This window comes from Schistocerca nitens, chromosome 2 (assembly GCF_023898315.1).
Source record: "Schistocerca nitens isolate TAMUIC-IGC-003100 chromosome 2, iqSchNite1.1, whole genome shotgun sequence".
Lineage (NCBI taxonomy): Eukaryota > Metazoa > Arthropoda > Insecta > Orthoptera > Acrididae > Schistocerca > Schistocerca nitens.
Window position 1 is genome coordinate 97,027,052 of NC_064615.1, and position 13,202 is coordinate 97,040,253.

Here is a 13,202-nt window from a genome sequence, read left to right on the forward strand (position 1 = left end):
ATTTTCGGTAATGTAGAATCTATCGAGTCTACTGCATGCATTGGATGTTGCATAAGTGTACTCGACAATAGCAGGGTGTTTGCATTCCCAAGCATCCTTTAGCTTTAAGCTAGTAACGAGATGTTTTAATTCAGCAGAATAATTAAAATTCGGACTCTGATCTTTCCTGTTGAGGACGCAATTAAAATCACCTCCCATTATAAGGCGACTGGGGTTTTTGCGTAATAAATATATTACCTCGTCTTTAAAAATCGTGTTCTGTCAGATCTATGTGAGCTGCCGGAAGGGGCATACAAGTTAATAAGGGACACGTCATAAATCTTGAGCCCTATTCCCCTTCCAGATTCCAGTCGTTCTACTTCCGTTACTGGAATCCCATCTCGGATTAAAAAAGCTGTCCCCACGCTAGTTTCGTGGGAGACATTTAGGTGAGCAACATACCCGGGAATATTTAAATCCGACGTGACAACTTCCTGCAGCAGGGCTATATCAGTTCCCGAATCATATAAAAATTCTTTTAGCGCTGCTATTTTCAATGCCGACCGTATTTTATTAATGTTGACAGTAGCAATAGTATAACACTGGGTCATTGCGCTATTACTCGTTGGATGTGAGGACAGTGAATAAATAACATGCTACTAAATTATTACTTAGGAGACACAGAAAATTTAGACAGAACAGAACGTCCCATTGAGAGGTTGCAAATTACAGTATTGGTGCAGTCTAGGTTTGAGATTTTCCTCCTGAGTCAGTAGAAGATTGATTATCAGGAAGTTCCTCAGGAGATTCTTTCAATGACCCGTGCCTGACAGTTTCGTAACGCACATTATGGGGTTGCGTGGTACCTTTCGCGCTCTTTAACTTCGCTTGATTACGAGGAGCATTGACATTCGGTTGCGGCTTTATCTTCCTTCGTGGGGCATCCGAAGGCTCTGTAACGGGTTTTGTGGTGGTCGGTTGTGACGCCGATCCTGTCGGGTCGTCCAACTGTAAGACACGGCCGGTACTGCTTAGTCCTGTCGTGTGATCTGTACCGTTCGGGGAAGCACTAGCCGTTACAGAGGGTTGAGCCAGACACACTAATTGTTTCTCGTGATTGTCAGAAGTCTGCTCGTCTGTGCAAACTGTGTCGCCTCCTGATGTTTCGCGGTTATTGCTAGAAACATCCCCGTCCTCGCAGTTTCCCACCAACTGTTTACGTTCTGATTGATTACAAGCTTCCATCTGTATTTCCTGGAGGTGTGGCATTACCTCCTCCTCGCATTGTTTTTGTTTGCGCACGGAGTGAGATTTGTCAGACAACTCGTCGTCAGAACAGCTATCAGTTATCTCATGGGGCCGTTTTTTTGTCTGCAATTCGGAGGATGCGGGGGTATCAAGATCAGCCTTTTTATCTAAACATGGAAATTGAGTAATATCATTGACGGATAAATCAGAGTGGTTTGCTTGGGCAGTATCCACACCCAACGGGACTGATACATTATTTGGCAAGACATCGTTTAGGGTAAGTTTCTGGCGTTGCGTTAGGTTACTTTTCAATACAAAAACCCGCCGCGGACAATCCTGTCTAAAGTGGCCAGACTCATTACAAACATGACAGGTCGGTACTTGACCTGAATACACAATTTGCGCCTTGTAGCCATTTACAAATATATGAGACGGAATATTGGTCTTGATGTCCATCTCCACAGATCGAATTCCGTTAAAACACTGTAGTTTGTAGTGACGAGACCAACGTTCATTATTAACAGATTTAACGTCACCATACTTGCAAAGCGCATCCTTAATTAAATCATTATCAATTTCAATAGGTAAGTTAAGCACGCGAACGGTAGTGTAAACAATATCAGCTCGCCAGATCCGAACATTGCTCTTCGAGCCGTCTCTGTGAATGAATTCTACTTCACTACCCCACTTTGCTAAAAGTCTATCTATCGTCACCGAGCTCTCAAACTTAACAAAAATACAGTATTTATCATTGTCTAACTGCATGGTATGGACGGAATCAGAGTTGACACCAATTACCTCAGTTATCCAATCGTGTATTTCCAGTGACGTTGGCTGGATATGACGGGTTTCCTTGTCGAAAGCGAAGACCAGTGTGTTTTTCCTGACGTTCGTAGACATGATTCAGAACAGGGATGAAACTCCGGTTAAAAAAAAACCGAAATTCCGGTGAGAGACAGAACGGTGATGAACAGCCAAACACTGACAAAGATACACAAACACGAAGATGAACGGACAGACAGCAAAGACGACAACAGCAGAACACCTACGTAAACAATACAATCGGAGCGCAGCAGTACACACGTCCACACGGTAGCACAGCTGAAGCGCGACTGCGAAACACAGCGCCAGGTTCCACCGAGACTCGAACTCGGATCGCTGGATTCAAAGTCCAGAGTGCTAACCATTACACCATGGAACCGGATGCCTGCAGCGGTCTTAAATTCAGTAGCATCATGTAATTAAGCAGATAAGATGCGATGTTATTACATGTAGCGTCCTCAGGAAGTGTTTGCGTGGCAAATGAACCAACCAAGTAGGCTGGAAGTGGAAGGAGCACCTTCGAATGTAGCGAGAATTCTTGCCAGTATTCGTACATGAAGTGATGTCGAAGGCTCAGGTAACCAAAATCGCCGAACAGCCACTTTCGTATGGTGGATGCTTTGTGCTGGAAGCAGCCTAGCTATGAAAACAGCTATGGACACAGAGTACCGTCGAAAACTGCGTGCTGACACAGAACGCTACGTAGTGGGCGGATAGTGCGTGACACGATAACATTTGCACTTCACACGGTCGAAATTCTGTCACACAACTCAAGCAGATGTTTCAGCATTCACATACACTGGTGTTCAGCACAGCGCATGTTGTAGGTGCCGGATTAAGAAACCTCTTTGAGAATATGGTCCAGATCGGATGCTGCAACTAGCAAGTGCGGCAAGACCTCAGTAGGTGGCGGGGTGCAGACCTGCTTCCATGTGCGGCCTGTTGGTCTAGGGGTATGATTCCTGCTTTGGGTGCAGGAGGTCCCGGGTTCAAATCCCGGACAGGCCCTACTTTTCACTTTCGCGACAACCAAGCACTACGATAAACTTGCGATTCTCTGAAAGTAAGCCATGCAACAGGACAAACTGCATGTCGGGCCACCGGCCCATCAGACTCTCAGGTGCGTCTTGCGGAAAGCAATCTACGTGCCAGGATTAAGCCGTCTTCGCTTACTTATATCTATACGTAAAGACTGGCACGTACAACGATTCTATTAGTTTCCCAGGAACTAGTACATCGCATGCAAGTTTGTTAAATGCATGCGCATGCAGCACACAAAAGGGTGAGATGTCTTTCCTGCTGGGAGAAACAGCTGAGGTCGTCTTCTCGCAGTTGAACCCCTTACGACCCGTTATTAATCCTAGTAGCAAAAGCATAAGCATTTGCAGCGTTCCCCATTCACGTGTGGACTGCAATTAACAATTTGCATTACATGATCGTAGCTAAAATTCTGCATATACAATTCCAACTACCGGCTCGTACTCATTTCTAGAAACGATCGCAAAACACAGCGCCAGGTTCCACCGAGACTCGAACTCGGATCGCTGGATTCAAAGTCCAGAGTGCTAACCATTACACCATGGAACCGGATGCCTGCAGCGGTCTTAAATTCAGTAGCATCATGTAATTAAGCAGATAAGATGCGATGTTATTACATGTAGCGTCCTCAGGAAGTGTTTGCGTGGCAAATGAACCAACCAAGTAGGCTGGAAGTGGAAGGAGCACCTTCGAATGTAGCGAGAATTCTTGCCAGTATTCGTACATGAAGTGATGTCGAAGGCTCAGGTAACCAAAATCGCCGAACAGCCACTTTCGTATGGTGGATGCTTTGTGCTGGAAGCAGCCTAGCTATGAAAACAGCTATGGACACAGAGTACCGTCGAAAACTGCGTGCTGACACAGAACGCTACGTAGTGGGCGGATAGTGCGTGACACGATAACATTTGCACTTCACACGGTCGAAATTCTGTCACACAACTCAAGCAGCTGTTTCAGCATTCACATACACTGGTGTTCAGCACAGCGCATGTTGTAGGTGCCGGATTAAGAAACCTCTTTGAGAATATGGTCCAGATCGGATGCTGCAACTAGCAAGTGCGGCAAGACCTCAGTAGGTGGCGGGGTGCAGACCTGCTTCCATGTGCGGCCTGTTGGTCTAGGGGTATGATTCCTGCTTTGGGTGCAGGAGGTCCCGGGTTCAAATCCCGGACAGGCCCTACTTTTCACCTTCGCGACAACCAAGCACTACGATAAACTTGCGATTCTCTGAAAGTAAGCCATGCAACAGGACAAACTGCATGTCGGGCCACCGGCCCATCAGACTCTCAGGTGCGTCTTGCGGAAAGCAATCTACGTGCCAGGATTAAGCCGTCTTCGCTTACTTATATCTATACGTAAAGACTGGCACGTACAACGATTCTATTAGTTTCCCAGGAACTAGTACATCGCATGCAAGTTTGTTAAATGCATGCGCATGCAGCACACAAAAGGGTGAGATGTCTTTCCTGCTGGGAGAAACAGCTGAGGTCGTCTTCTCGCAGTTGAACCCCTTACGACCCGTTATTAATCCTAGTAGCAAAAGCATAAGCATTTGCAGCGTTCCCCATTCACGTGTGGACTGCAATTAACAATTTGCATTACATGATCGTAGCTAAAATTCTGCATATACAATTCCAACTACCGGCTCGTACTCATTTCTAGAAACGATCGCAAAACACAGCGCCAGGTTCCACCGAGACTCGAACTCGGATCGCTGGATTCAAAGTCCAGAGTGCTAACCATTACACCATGGAACCGGATGCCTGCAGCGGTCTTAAATTCAGTAGCATCATGTAATTAAGCAGATAAGATGCGATGTTATTACATGTAGCGTCCTCAGGAAGTGTTTGCGTGGCAAATGAACCAACCAAGTAGGCTGGAAGTGGAAGGAGCACCTTCGAATGTAGCGAGAATTCTTGCCAGTATTCGTACATGAAGTGATGTCGAAGGCTCAGGTAACCAAAATCGCCGAACAGCCACTTTCGTATGGTGGATGCTTTGTGCTGGAAGCAGCCTAGCTATGAAAACAGCTATGGACACAGAGTACCGTCGAAAACTGCGTGCTGACACAGAACGCTACGTAGTGGGCGGATAGTGCGTGACACGATAACATTTGCACTTCACACGGTCGAAATTCTGTCACACAACTCAAGCAGCTGTTTCAGCATTCACATACACTGGTGTTCAGCACAGCGCATGTTGTAGGTGCCGGATTAAGAAACCTCTTTGAGAATATGGTCCAGATCGGATGCTGCAACTAGCAAGTGCGGCAAGACCTCAGTAGGTGGCGGGGTGCAGACCTGCTTCCATGTGCGGCCTGTTGGTCTAGGGGTATGATTCCTGCTTTGGGTGCAGGAGGTCCCGGGTTCAAATCCCGGACAGGCCCTACTTTTCACCTTCGCGACAACCAAGCACTACGATAAACTTGCGATTCTCTGAAAGTAAGCCATGCAACAGGACAAACTGCATGTCGGGCCACCGGCCCATCAGACTCTCAGGTGCGTCTTGCGGAAAGCAATCTACGTGCCAGGATTAAGCCGTCTTCGCTTACTTATATCTATACGTAAAGACTGGCACGTACAACGATTCTATTAGTTTCCCAGGAACTAGTACATCGCATGCAAGTTTGTTAAATGCATGCGCATGCAGCACACAAAAGGGTGAGATGTCTTTCCTGCTGGGAGAAACAGCTGAGGTCGTCTTCTCGCAGTTGAACCCCTTACGACCCGTTATTAATCCTAGTAGCAAAAGCATAAGCATTTGCAGCGTTCCCCATTCACGTGTGGACTGCAATTAACAATTTGCATTACATGATCGTAGCTAAAATTCTGCATATACAATTCCAACTACCGGCTCGTACTCATTTCTAGAAACGATCGCAAAACACAGCGCCAGGTTCCACCGAGACTCGAACTCGGATCGCTGGATTCAAAGTCCAGAGTGCTAACCATTACACCATGGAACCGGATGCCTGCAGCGGTCTTAAATTCAGTAGCATCATGTAATTAAGCAGATAAGATGCGATGTTATTACATGTAGCGTCCTCAGGAAGTGTTTGCGTGGCAAATGAACCAACCAAGTAGGCTGGAAGGAGCACCTTCGAATGTAGCGAGAATTCTTGCCAGTATTCGTACATGAAGTGATGTCGAAGGCTCAGGTAACCAAAATCGCCGAACAGCCACTTTCGTATGGTGGATGCTTTGTGCTGGAAGCAGCCTAGCTATGAAAACAGCTATGGACACAGAGTACCGTCGAAAACTGCGTGCTGACACAGAACGCTACGTAGTGGGCGGATAGTGCGTGACACGATAACATTTGCACTTCACACGGTCGAAATTCTGTCACACAACTCAAGCAGCTGTTTCAGCATTCACATACACTGGTGTTCAGCACAGCGCATGTTGTAGGTGCCGGATTAAGAAACCTCTTTGAGAATATGGTCCAGATCGGATGCTGCAACTAGCAAGTGCGGCAAGACCTCAGTAGGTGGCGGGGTGCAGACCTGCTTCCATGTGCGGCCTGTTGGTCTAGGGGTATGATTCCTGCTTTGGGTGCAGGAGGTCCCGGGTTCAAATCCCGGACAGGCCCTACTTTTCACTTTCGCGACAACCAAGCACTACGATAAACTTGCGATTCTCTGAAAGTAAGCCATGCAACAGGACAAACTGCATGTCGGGCCACCGGCCCATCAGACTCTCAGGTGCGTCTTGCGGAAAGCAATCTACGTGCCAGGATTAAGCCGTCTTCGCTTACTTATATCTATACGTAAAGACTGGCACGTACAACGATTCTATTAGTTTCCCAGGAACTAGTACATCGCATGCAAGTTTGTTAAATGCATGCGCATGCAGCACACAAAAGGGTGAGATGTCTTTCCTGCTGGGAGAAACAGCTGAGGTCGTCTTCTCGCAGTTGAACCCCTTACGACCCGTTATTAATCCTAGTAGCAAAAGCATAAGCATTTGCAGCGTTCCCCATTCACGTGTGGACTGCAATTAACAATTTGCATTACATGATCGTAGCTAAAATTCTGCATATACAATTCCAACTACCGGCTCGTACTCATTTCTAGAAACGATCGCAAAACACAGCGCCAGGTTCCACCGAGACTCGAACTCGGATCGCTGGATTCAAAGTCCAGAGTGCTAACCATTACACCATGGAACCGGATGCCTGCAGCGGTCTTAAATTCAGTAGCATCATGTAATTAAGCAGATAAGATGCGATGTTATTACATGTAGCGTCCTCAGGAAGTGTTTGCGTGGCAAATGAACCAACCAAGTAGGCTGGAAGGAGCACCTTCGAATGTAGCGAGAATTCTTGCCAGTATTCGTACATGAAGTGATGTCGAAGGCTCAGGTAACCAAAATCGCCGAACAGCCACTTTCGTATGGTGGATGCTTTGTGCTGGAAGCAGCCTAGCTATGAAAACAGCTATGGACACAGAGTACCGTCGAAAACTGCGTGCTGACACAGAACGCTACGTAGTGGGCGGATAGTGCGTGACACGATAACATTTGCACTTCACACGGTCGAAATTCTGTCACACAACTCAAGCAGCTGTTTCAGCATTCACATACACTGGTGTTCAGCACAGCGCATGTTGTAGGTGCCGGATTAAGAAACCTCTTTGAGAATATGGTCCAGATCGGATGCTGCAACTAGCAAGTGCGGCAAGACCTCAGTAGGTGGCGGGGTGCAGACCTGCTTCCATGTGCGGCCTGTTGGTCTAGGGGTATGATTCCTGCTTTGGGTGCAGGAGGTCCCGGGTTCAAATCCCGGACAGGCCCTACTTTTCACTTTCGCGACAACCAAGCACTACGATAAACTTGCGATTCTCTGAAAGTAAGCCATGCAACAGGACAAACTGCATGTCGGGCCACCGGCCCATCAGACTCTCAGGTGCGTCTTGCGGAAAGCAATCTACGTGCCAGGATTAAGCCGTCTTCGCTTACTTATATCTATACGTAAAGACTGGCACGTACAACGATTCTATTAGTTTCCCAGGAACTAGTACATCGCATGCAAGTTTGTTAAATGCATGCGCATGCAGCACACAAAAGGGTGAGATGTCTTTCCTGCTGGGAGAAACAGCTGAGGTCGTCTTCTCGCAGTTGAACCCCTTACGACCCGTTATTAATCCTAGTAGCAAAAGCATAAGCATTTGCAGCGTTCCCCATTCACGTGTGGACTGCAATTAACAATTTGCATTACATGATCGTAGCTAAAATTCTGCATATACAATTCCAACTACCGGCTCGTACTCATTTCTAGAAACGATCGCAAAACACAGCGCCAGGTTCCACCGAGACTCGAACTCGGATCGCTGGATTCAAAGTCCAGAGTGCTAACCATTACACCATGGAACCGGATGCCTGCAGCGGTCTTAAATTCAGTAGCATCATGTAATTAAGCAGATAAGATGCGATGTTATTACATGTAGCGTCCTCAGGAAGTGTTTGCGTGGCAAATGAACCAACCAAGTAGGCTGGAAGTGGAAGGAGCACCTTCGAATGTAGCGAGAATTCTTGCCAGTATTCGTACATGAAGTGATGTCGAAGGCTCAGGTAACCAAAATCGCCGAACAGCCACTTTCGTATGGTGGATGCTTTGTGCTGGAAGCAGCCTAGCTATGAAAACAGCTATGGACACAGAGTACCGTCGAAAACTGCGTGCTGACACAGAACGCTACGTAGTGGGCGGATAGTGCGTGACACGATAACATTTGCACTTCACACGGTCGAAATTCTGTCACACAACTCAAGCAGCTGTTTCAGCATTCACATACACTGGTGTTCAGCACAGCGCATGTTGTAGGTGCCGGATTAAGAAACCTCTTTGAGAATATGGTCCAGATCGGATGCTGCAACTAGCAAGTGCGGCAAGACCTCAGTAGGTGGCGGGGTGCAGACCTGCTTCCATGTGCGGCCTGTTGGTCTAGGGGTATGATTCCTGCTTTGGGTGCAGGAGGTCCCGGGTTCAAATCCCGGACAGGCCCTACTTTTCACTTTCGCGACAACCAAGCACTACGATAAACTTGCGATTCTCTGAAAGTAAGCCATGCAACAGGACAAACTGCATGTCGGGCCACCGGCCAATCAGACTCTCAGGTGCGTCTTGCGGAAAGCAATCTACGTGCCAGGATTAAGCCGTCTTCGCTTACTTATATCTATACGTAAAGACTGGCACGTACAACGATTCTATTAGTTTCCCAGGAACTAGTACATCGCATGCAAGTTTGTTAAATGCATGCGCATGCAGCACACAAAAGGGTGAGATGTCTTTCCTGCTGGGAGAAACAGCTGAGGTCGTCTTCTCGCAGTTGAACCCCTTACGACCCGTTATTAATCCTAGTAGCAAAAGCATAAGCATTTGCAGCGTTCCCCATTCACGTGTGGACTGCAATTAACAATTTGCATTACATGATCGTAGCTAAAATTCTGCATATACAATTCCAACTACCGGCTCGTACTCATTTCTAGAAACGATCGCAAAACACAGCGCCAGGTTCCACCGAGACTCGAACTCGGATCGCTGGATTCAAAGTCCAGAGTGCTAACCATTACACCATGGAACCGGATGCCTGCAGCGGTCTTAAATTCAGTAGCATCATGTAATTAAGCAGATAAGATGCGATGTTATTACATGTAGCGTCCTCAGGAAGTGTTTGCGTGGCAAATGAACCAACCAAGTAGGCTGGAAGTGGAAGGAGCACCTTCGAATGTAGCGAGAATTCTTGCCAGTATTCGTACATGAAGTGATGTCGAAGGCTCAGGTAACCAAAATCGCCGAACAGCCACTTTCGTATGGTGGATGCTTTGTGCTGGAAGCAGCCTAGCTATGAAAACAGCTATGGACACAGAGTACCGTCGAAAACTGCGTGCTGACACAGAACGCTACGTAGTGGGCGGATAGTGCGTGACACGATAACATTTGCACTTCACACGGTCGAAATTCTGTCACACAACTCAAGCAGCTGTTTCAGCATTCACATACACTGGTGTTCAGCACAGCGCATGTTGTAGGTGCCGGATTAAGAAACCTCTTTGAGAATATGGTCCAGATCGGATGCTGCAACTAGCAAGTGCGGCAAGACCTCAGTAGGTGGCGGGGTGCAGACCTGCTTCCATGTGCGGCCTGTTGGTCTAGGGGTATGATTCCTGCTTTGGGTGCAGGAGGTCCCGGGTTCAAATCCCGGACAGGCCCTACTTTTCACTTTCGCGACAACCAAGCACTACGATAAACTTGCGATTCTCTGAAAGTAAGCCATGCAACAGGACAAACTGCATGTCGGGCCACCGGCCCATCAGACTCTCAGGTGCGTCTTGCGGAAAGCAATCTACGTGCCAGGATTAAGCCGTCTTCGCTTACTTATATCTATACGTAAAGACTGGCACGTACAACGATTCTATTAGTTTCCCAGGAACTAGTACATCGCATGCAAGTTTGTTAAATGCATGCGCATGCAGCACACAAAAGGGTGAGATGTCTTTCCTGCTGGGAGAAACAGCTGAGGTCGTCTTCTCGCAGTTGAACCCCTTACGACCCGTTATTAATCCTAGTAGCAAAAGCATAAGCATTTGCAGCGTTCCCCATTCACGTGTGGACTGCAATTAACAATTTGCATTACATGATCGTAGCTAAAATTCTGCATATACAATTCCAACTACCGGCTCGTACTCATTTCTAGAAACGATCGCAAAACACAGCGCCAGGTTCCACCGAGACTCGAACTCGGATCGCTGGATTCAAAGTCCAGAGTGCTAACCATTACACCATGGAACCGGATGCCTGCAGCGGTCTTAAATTCAGTAGCATCATGTAATTAAGCAGATAAGATGCGATGTTATTACATGTAGCGTCCTCAGGAAGTGTTTGCGTGGCAAATGAACCAACCAAGTAGGCTGGAAGGAGCACCTTCGAATGTAGCTAGAATTCTTGCCAGTATTCGTACATGAAGTGATGTCGAAGGCTCAGGTAACCAAAATCGCCGAACAGCCACTTTCGTATGGTGGATGCTTTGTGCTGGAAGCAGCCTAGCTATGAAAACAGCTATGGACACAGAGTACCGTCGAAAACTGCGTGCTGACACAGAACGCTACGTAGTGGGCGGATAGTGCGTGACACGATAACATTTGCACTTCACACGGTCGAAATTCTGTCACACAACTCAAGCAGCTGTTTCAGCATTCACATACACTGGTGTTCAGCACAGCGCATGTTGTAGGTGCCGGATTAAGAAACCTCTTTGAGAATATGGTCCAGATCGGATGCTGCAACTAGCAAGTGCGGCAAGACCTCAGTAGGTGGCGGGGTGCAGACCTGCTTCCATGTGCGGCCTGTTGGTCTAGGGGTATGATTCCTGCTTTGGGTGCAGGAGGTCCCGGGTTCAAATCCCGGACAGGCCCTACTTCTCACTTTCGCGACAACCAAGCACTACGATAAACTTGCGATTCTCTGAAAGTAAGCCATGCAACAGGACAAACTGCATGTCGGGCCACCGGCCCATCAGACTCTCAGGTGCGTCTTGCGGAAAGCAATCTACGTGCCAGGATTAAGCCGTCTTCGCTTACTTATATCTATACGTAAAGACTGGCACGTACAACGATTCTATTAGTTTCCCAGGAACTAGTACATCGCATGCAAGTTTGTTAAATGCATGCGCATGCAGCACACAAAAGGGTGAGATGTCTTTCCTGCTGGGAGAAACAGCTGAGGTCGTCTTCTCGCAGTTGAACCCCTTACGACCCGTTATTAATCCTAGTAGCAAAAGCATAAGCATTTGCAGCGTTCCCCATTCACGTGTGGACTGCAATTAACAATTTGCATTACATGATCGTAGCTAAAATTCTGCATATACAATTCCAACTACCGGCTCGTACTCATTTCTAGAAACGATCGCAAAACACAGCGCCAGGTTCCACCGAGACTCGAACTCGGATCGCTGGATTCAAAGTCCAGAGTGCTAACCATTACACCATGGAACCGGATGCCTGCAGCGGTCTTAAATTCAGTAGCATCATGTAATTAAGCAGATAAGATGCGATGTTATTACATGTAGCGTCCTCAGGAAGTGTTTGCGTGGCAAATGAACCAACCAAGTAGGCTGGAAGTGGAAGGAGCACCTTCGAATGTAGCGAGAATTCTTGCCAGTATTCGTACATGAAGTGATGTCGAAGGCTCAGGTAACCAAAATCGCCGAACAGCCACTTTCGTATGGTGGATGCTTTGTGCTGGAAGCAGCCTAGCTATGAAAACAGCTATGGACACAGAGTACCGTCGAAAACTGCGTGCTGACACAGATCGCTACGTAGTGGGCGGATAGTGCGTGACACGATAACATTTGCACTTCACACGGTCGAAATTCTGTCACACAACTCAAGCAGCTGTTTCAGCATTCACATACACTGGTGTTCAGCACAGCGCATGTTGTAGGTGCCGGATTAAGAAACCTCTTTGAGAATATGGTCCAGATCGGATGCTGCAACTAGCAAGTGCGGCAAGACCTCAGTAGGTGGCGGGGTGCAGACCTGCTTCCATGTGCGGCCTGTTGGTCTAGGGGTATGATTCCTGCTTTGGGTGCAGGAGGTCCCGGGTTCAAATCCCGGACAGGCCCTACTTTTCACTTTCGCGACAACCAAGCACTACGATAAACTTGCGATTCTCTGAAAGTAAGCCATGCAACAGGACAAACTGCATGTCGGGCCACCGGCCCATCAGACTCTCAGGTGCGTCTTGCGGAAAGCAATCTACGTGCCAGGATTAAGCCGTCTTCGCTTACTTATATCTATACGTAAAGACTGGCACGTACAACGATTCTATTAGTTTCCCAGGAACTAGTACATCGCATGCAAGTTTGTTAAATGCATGCGCATGCAGCACACAAAAGGGTGAGATGTCTTTCCTGCTGGGAGAAACAGCTGAGGTCGTCTTCTCGCAGTTGAACCCCTTACGACCCGTTATTAATCCTAGTAGCAAAAGCATAAGCATTTGCAGCGTTCCCCATTCACGTGTGGACTGCAATTAACAATTTGCATTACATGATCGTAGCTAAAATTCTGCATATACAATTCCAACTACCGGCTCGTACTCATTTCTAGAAACGATCGCAAAAC

General features: G+C 47.4%; 18 non-coding genes across 18 annotated transcripts; 9 read left to right on the forward strand and 9 right to left on the reverse strand.

The window, feature by feature from the left end:
• Nucleotides 1-2,356: 2,356 nt before the first annotated feature.
• On the reverse strand, nt 2,357-2,428 carry Trnaq-uug (transfer RNA glutamine (anticodon UUG)). Its single transcript has one exon. It is a non-coding gene; the product is annotated as a tRNA-Gln (tRNA).
• Nucleotides 2,429-2,985: 557 nt separating this feature from the next.
• On the forward strand, nt 2,986-3,057 carry Trnap-ugg (transfer RNA proline (anticodon UGG)). The gene has a single exon. It is a non-coding gene; the product is annotated as a tRNA-Pro (tRNA).
• Nucleotides 3,058-3,564: 507 nt separating this feature from the next.
• Nucleotides 3,565-3,636, reverse strand: Trnaq-uug (transfer RNA glutamine (anticodon UUG)). The gene has a single exon. It is a non-coding gene; the product is annotated as a tRNA-Gln (tRNA).
• Nucleotides 3,637-4,193: 557 nt separating this feature from the next.
• Nucleotides 4,194-4,265, forward strand: Trnap-ugg (transfer RNA proline (anticodon UGG)). Its single transcript has one exon. It is a non-coding gene; the product is annotated as a tRNA-Pro (tRNA).
• A 507-nt stretch (nt 4,266-4,772) lies between these two features.
• Trnaq-uug (transfer RNA glutamine (anticodon UUG)) lies at nt 4,773-4,844 on the reverse strand. Its single transcript has one exon. It is a non-coding gene; the product is annotated as a tRNA-Gln (tRNA).
• A 557-nt stretch (nt 4,845-5,401) lies between these two features.
• Nucleotides 5,402-5,473, forward strand: Trnap-ugg (transfer RNA proline (anticodon UGG)). The gene has a single exon. It is a non-coding gene; the product is annotated as a tRNA-Pro (tRNA).
• A 507-nt stretch (nt 5,474-5,980) lies between these two features.
• Nucleotides 5,981-6,052, reverse strand: Trnaq-uug (transfer RNA glutamine (anticodon UUG)). The gene has a single exon. It is a non-coding gene; the product is annotated as a tRNA-Gln (tRNA).
• Nucleotides 6,053-6,603: 551 nt separating this feature from the next.
• Trnap-ugg (transfer RNA proline (anticodon UGG)) lies at nt 6,604-6,675 on the forward strand. Its single transcript has one exon. It is a non-coding gene; the product is annotated as a tRNA-Pro (tRNA).
• Nucleotides 6,676-7,182: 507 nt separating this feature from the next.
• On the reverse strand, nt 7,183-7,254 carry Trnaq-uug (transfer RNA glutamine (anticodon UUG)). The gene has a single exon. It is a non-coding gene; the product is annotated as a tRNA-Gln (tRNA).
• A 551-nt stretch (nt 7,255-7,805) lies between these two features.
• On the forward strand, nt 7,806-7,877 carry Trnap-ugg (transfer RNA proline (anticodon UGG)). Its single transcript has one exon. It is a non-coding gene; the product is annotated as a tRNA-Pro (tRNA).
• Nucleotides 7,878-8,384: 507 nt separating this feature from the next.
• Nucleotides 8,385-8,456, reverse strand: Trnaq-uug (transfer RNA glutamine (anticodon UUG)). The gene has a single exon. It is a non-coding gene; the product is annotated as a tRNA-Gln (tRNA).
• Nucleotides 8,457-9,013: 557 nt separating this feature from the next.
• On the forward strand, nt 9,014-9,085 carry Trnap-ugg (transfer RNA proline (anticodon UGG)). Its single transcript has one exon. It is a non-coding gene; the product is annotated as a tRNA-Pro (tRNA).
• A 507-nt stretch (nt 9,086-9,592) lies between these two features.
• Trnaq-uug (transfer RNA glutamine (anticodon UUG)) lies at nt 9,593-9,664 on the reverse strand. The gene has a single exon. It is a non-coding gene; the product is annotated as a tRNA-Gln (tRNA).
• Nucleotides 9,665-10,221: 557 nt separating this feature from the next.
• Trnap-ugg (transfer RNA proline (anticodon UGG)) lies at nt 10,222-10,293 on the forward strand. Its single transcript has one exon. It is a non-coding gene; the product is annotated as a tRNA-Pro (tRNA).
• A 507-nt stretch (nt 10,294-10,800) lies between these two features.
• Nucleotides 10,801-10,872, reverse strand: Trnaq-uug (transfer RNA glutamine (anticodon UUG)). Its single transcript has one exon. It is a non-coding gene; the product is annotated as a tRNA-Gln (tRNA).
• Nucleotides 10,873-11,423: 551 nt separating this feature from the next.
• Nucleotides 11,424-11,495, forward strand: Trnap-ugg (transfer RNA proline (anticodon UGG)). Its single transcript has one exon. It is a non-coding gene; the product is annotated as a tRNA-Pro (tRNA).
• A 507-nt stretch (nt 11,496-12,002) lies between these two features.
• On the reverse strand, nt 12,003-12,074 carry Trnaq-uug (transfer RNA glutamine (anticodon UUG)). Its single transcript has one exon. It is a non-coding gene; the product is annotated as a tRNA-Gln (tRNA).
• Nucleotides 12,075-12,631: 557 nt separating this feature from the next.
• On the forward strand, nt 12,632-12,703 carry Trnap-ugg (transfer RNA proline (anticodon UGG)). The gene has a single exon. It is a non-coding gene; the product is annotated as a tRNA-Pro (tRNA).
• Nucleotides 12,704-13,202: the final 499 nt, after the last annotated feature.